Raw genomic sequence first — 6,000 nt, forward strand, 5'->3', positions numbered from 1 at the left:
GAACTGCTCAGGGCACCATGAGGAACGCTTTCCATTTAAAAAGGGAAAAATAACATCAAAGACACTAAAATGCCTTCTAAATATGAACCCAAACAACCTATGAAGCAATGAGAAAAAAACGGCCACAATGCATGAATATAGCAGAAAAATCAGCGATATTCATGCATTTTCCAGCAAATGCTCTTAGCCATGTTATCCACTTCCAATTAAATAACATGGCTAAGAACTGCTCAGGGCCCCATGAGGAACGCTTTCCATTTAAAAAGGGAAAAATAACATCAAAGACACTAAAATACCTTCTAAATATGAACCCAAACAACCTATGAAGCAATGTGAAAAAAACGGCCACAATGCATGAATATAGCAGAAAAATCAGCGATATTCATGCATTTTCCAGCAAATGCTCTTAGCCATGTTATCCACTTCCAATTAAATAACATGGCTAAGAACTGCTCAGGGCCCCATGAGGAACGCTTTCCATTTAAAAAGGGAAAAATAACATCAAAGACACTAAAATACCTTCTAAATATGAACCCAAACAACCTATGAAGCAATGTGAAAAAAACGGCCACAATGCATGAATATAGCAGAAAAATCAGCGATATTCATGCATTTTCCAGCAAATGCTCTTAGCCATGTTATCCACTTCCAATTAAATAACATGGCTAAGAACTGCTCAGGGCCCCATGAGGAACGCTTTCCATTTAAAAAGGGAAAAATAACATCAAAGACACTAAAATACCTTCTAAATATGAACCCAAACAACCTATGAAGCAATGTGAAAAAAACGGCCACAATGCATGAATATAGCAGAAAAATCAGCGATATTCATGCATTTTCCAGCAAATGCTCTTAGCCATGTTATCCACTTCCAATTAAATAACATGGCTAAGAACTGCTCAGGGCACCATGAGGAACGCTTTCCATTTAAAAAGGGAAAAATAACATCAAAGACACTAAAATACCTTCTAAATATGAACCCAAACAACCTATGAAGCAATGTGAAAAAAACGGCCACAATGCATGAATATAGCAGAAAAATCAGCGATATTCATGCATTTTCCAGCAAATGCTCTTAGCCATGTTATCCACTTCCAATTAAATAACATGGCTAAGAACTGCTCAGGGCACCATGAGGAACGCTTTCCATTTAAAAAGGGAAAAATAACATCAAAGACACTAAAATGCCTTCTAAATATGAACCCAAACAACCTATGAAGCAATGTGAAAAAAAACTGCCGCAATGCATGAATATAGCAGAAAAATCAGCGATATTCATGCATTTTCCAACAAATGCTCTTAGCCATGTTATCCACTTCCTATTAAATAACATGGCTAAGAACTGCTCAGGGCACCATGAGGAACGCTTTCCATTTAAAAAGGGAAAAATAACATCAAAGACACTAAAATGCCTTCTAAATATGAACCCAAACAACCTATGAAGCTCTAACAGTACATATCCTGAAATTTAATTCATTTCAAAATTCGTTTTTAAACACAGCATATAAATCAATTGTATACCTGCATTCATGAAGAAATGACTAAAAATGTCCTTGAGACACATGAAAGTGTTTTCTGGAATGCCCTAGCACCATTTTTGGGACACTATTAACATGGCTAGGTAACTCCCATAATCAAAATCTAAATTTGCCAAGCACAAGTGGGAGCGTATTTACAAGACACTTGTCCCATGAGGAACACTTTACATTTTAAAAGGCGAACACAACATCTTAGACACTCAAATACCTTATAAATATGGCCCAAAACAACCTATGAAGCTCTAGCAGTACATATCTAGAAATGTAATTGATTTCTTAAATCGTTTTTAAAAGCAACATATCTGTTTCAGCTTACATAACAGACCATGAAATGGCCTCCATGTATTACAATATCTTGTGTAACTGCATGCCAGAATGTTACACCAAATATGCAATTATAATTTCTCTTTGAAACTAATTCTATTAGTATATCACTAGAGACAAAACCACATTTTAAAAACACAGCTTTCTTCATCATTTTCTCCTTAAATCATACTATTCTCTATCTAAATTAAATAAATCTTTTCTCACCTTAGCAAATATTTTTTGAGTTTTGAAAACAGTCTCAGAAATACACCAAATTGTCTTCAGCAGAAGAAAAAGGATGCACTCCAAAGGCTGCAGCTATTGAAAGCACAGAAATACAGATATTCTTTTCACATATCTCTCATATTAGCCAATCATACCTCTTCCCTCACTTTTTTCAAATCAAAACCCTTCCCCCCTCTGCCCTGTCTGCCTTGTTTCCATAGCAACCACCTCCTGGAAGACCTCTCATGTTTGCAAATTCACACAACAATGTTTCAATTGAACTCTGAACTCTCAGTGCACCTGCGTATCCAGTGCAATCTTTCATTAAATGTTTCTTCCTTGACCATTCAAATTACATCTTTCAAAGAACACATCCATGCACCCTAACTTTCTGTTTTCAGAAATGGAAATGCACCAATCACTGCTAATGAATCATTAGCATTGTAAATCCACAGTTTTTTTTCTTTAGAAACTCCTACTGTTTCAACTGCCCTTTCATTACCACACTTCATCTGACTGCAGAACAACCTTCTTCCACCATGTTTAACGTCTGGATTGTTGGACATAGTTACATCCACTGGGCTCAAAGGTATGCTGAGAGCAGAAATTTACACAACCTCAATTTACAAGATGTGGAAATTAAGTGGTTGGGCCAAAGAGGATTAAAATGTCACCAATTGATACCATTGGTGAAAACCTTTATGCATTTGCCAAAACCTGACCTGTTAATAGTGCACTGTGGAGGTAATGATTTGGGCACTTTGACAGGGGTAGGTCTGGAAATGCTTTTAAAGGACACCTTGGAGCAATTAATGGCACTTTTTCCTCAAACTGCCTTGGTATATTCCAATATATGCCAAAGACAGAAATGGAGGTGGTCCAACCAATTTTGTCCACAAATTGAGAAAGCGAGGAAGCATGTAAACAAATCTGTTTCAGCTTACATGAGAGACCATGGAATGGGCTCTCTGTACAACAATAACTTGCGTTACTACATGCAAGATATCTACAGAGGAGATGGAGTTCACTTCTCAGATGAGGGCAACAGAATTTTCATTCTGAATTTAAGACTCTGCATTGGTACCTACTTATAAGTACCTAAATGTACCATAAACCCAAAAGCTCTTCTCAGAGCTACCCTACATCTGATCACTCACAATTATTATTTTTCTCTAACTTTTTTCACTAATTTTCCACAAAATTCGCTCCCCGGAGCGCTACCCGGTTCGCTAACCGAAAGCTAACCTCGCGGAATTTTTTTAAAAAAAATTTTTTTTCCGCACATATAAGCCTCCTCAGCCACGCTCAGAAAACCTAGGGGGTCAAGATAAGTCTACCATGACCCCTTCTACCCATTCTAAACATTATTTGCCCTCCATCTTGTATCTTAATGCGAACGAAACACAAAATGGTGGACTCCCGTGACGCTTAAGGTTCGCTAACCGGGCAGCTTCCCGGAAAGCGGTCCTAAAAAAAGGCGGGAAAGTAATTTACAGAATAACGACTAGAAACACTCTCACCAAATATAGATTAGCTCATACTACATAACAATCCCTTCCATTCTCACAAATTTCATTGAAATTCCATTTAGCCATTTAGCCTGTAGACCTCTCCAAGTACCGTGAGGTAAATTACTTCACAAAACACATCTGAATTGTTGGAATTGACAACCAATGAAAATGTTACTTTCATTTTCTACTTTTATTACCTGACATTTGATTGGTTATATACCTGTATATATATAAAGGGAGAGAAGGAAACACAGCCATTTTGACTACTACTTCTTGTTGTACCTCCTATTTCAAAAGCTTCAAAAAACTTCAACTTCTTTGTGAAGGTAAGTTATAATTTAATATATTGTGCACTATGACTTAATATAGTAGACTTTTTCTGCTACATATACACTATCCCTCTGTAGTAGTAGTGTCTTGGTTAAATCACATACACTTTTTTTTAGTCCTATTTCCACTCTCATACTATACACTGCCAAAAGATAAATTCACTGATAAAAACTGCCTATCTAAAATTAATCCCAACAGTGCCCTATCTCTACTAATATATATTTTTTTAATCCAAATTTCAGGCAAAATGGAAGGCGAGCAGCAAGTTTCATTTTCGATTGAACTGAAGGAGAGCAGCCAAGACAAACTTGATGACTTTATGGATGACAGTAGAGACCACGAACTTCTACAATGTGTTGAAGCAGTAGACAACTTGCTTCAAAATGAAAAACAATTACACCCTATAATAAATTATGACATTTCTGACAATGAAATGTTAGAAAATTTAATAAAGTATGAAACACAATCATAATAAAAAAAATAAATAAATAAAGAAAACAAAAAAAAACAAGAAAAACAACAAACAATTAACATACAGTATTAGAAAAGTCTTTCATTCTTTTATCCATAAAGTTCGCTGCCCAGAAAGCTATCCGGTTCGCGAACTTGGCGCTTACCACGCAAAAAAAAATTTTTTTTTTGGACCCTCCTAGGCCCTTTTAAAACCTCCACATAAAACCTAGGGGGTCAACGAGGATCTACTATGCCCCCTTATGGTAATTTCCCCCTTTGTTTTGGCCTCCTCTTGTCTCTCGATCCTACCGAGAGACAAGATGGCGGCCGCTCCGGACTGTTTAGAATGTTGACAGACACCGGAGGGCCAATCAGCTTCTCATCGCAAAGTTCCGTTACGCGAAAGGTTCGCGAACCGGATCGCTGCCCGGAGCGCTGTTACAGATATATATCTTGATTTAAACGTTAATTTCTCAAAATCCACTGAAGCACATATATTGAGACCTAGCAAAGGCACATCGGGCTAACAGTCCCTACAATTTTGCCAAGTTTCGTGAAAATCCATTCAGCCGTTCGGGCTAAAAGTGAGTCCAACCGCCCTATGGAAATTAACATGGGAAAAAGGCGTTTTGGGACCCCCCTTTTTTCTCGGCCCCCCCTCCACAAAACCCCCCCAAATTTTCAAGGTCTGCTCAGAAACAAAATGTGCCATTTTCCTGAAAATTTCAGCCAATTCCGTCCACGAACGCAAAAGTTATTAGGCATAGAATTTTCAGAAATCCCATAGGGAAAAAATCCTAACTATATATACCTACTGGCGACCGCCAGTAGGTAATATATATATATATATATATAAATATATATATATATATATATATATATTAATTATAATTGTTAAACATTCTAAAATGTTGTAACTATGTTTATTTTAATTAGATGTATTATTTACTTTATTTTACATTATTTTCAAAGTAAAATAAATTATTAACGATGATGATTTTGACATCAATATTTTGTTGTCAATATTTTTGTACTTACCATAATGTAGATAGGATGTCGATATTCTTGATTTTGGTATTCTTGCTGTAATATTTTTGTAGGTCGATATTCTGACCTTTGATATTTTGTCGGTGATTCCCTGCCTCCATGCACATTATGAAGTTTGTTGTAGACACCTCTATGCTGTTCGTAATAGATACAACAATTTGGGTGTCATCAGCATAGGACAGCACCTCCAGCCCAAAGGATCTGGCGACATTGGCTAGGGGGGCGACATAGATGTTAAAGAGAATCAAACTCAATGAAGAACCCTGAGGGACTCCGCAGAACATGTGATTGGTGTCCGAATAAAATTTATCCTCTTTTACTATTTGTGATCGGTCAGTAATAAAGGAGTCAAGCAGCTCCAGGGCGGGGCCCGTGACCCCAATTTCCTTAAGCCGGCCATCCAATTTTAGAGGGGAGATGGTATCAAAGGCCCCAGTTACATCTAAGAGGATCAGGAACGTGGTGTGATCAGCATCAACCTGAGTTCGTATGTTATTGAATTCACAGCTTATCGCAGTCTCAGCGCTGTGGCCATTTCTAAAAGAATGCTCAGAGCCATCAAGCTGATGGTGTTCATCCAAATAGGAGCT

Source organism: Lissotriton vulgaris, chromosome 4_1 (assembly GCF_964263255.1).
Source record: "Lissotriton vulgaris chromosome 4_1, aLisVul1.2, whole genome shotgun sequence".
NCBI classification, from domain to species: domain Eukaryota; kingdom Metazoa; phylum Chordata; class Amphibia; order Caudata; family Salamandridae; genus Lissotriton; species Lissotriton vulgaris.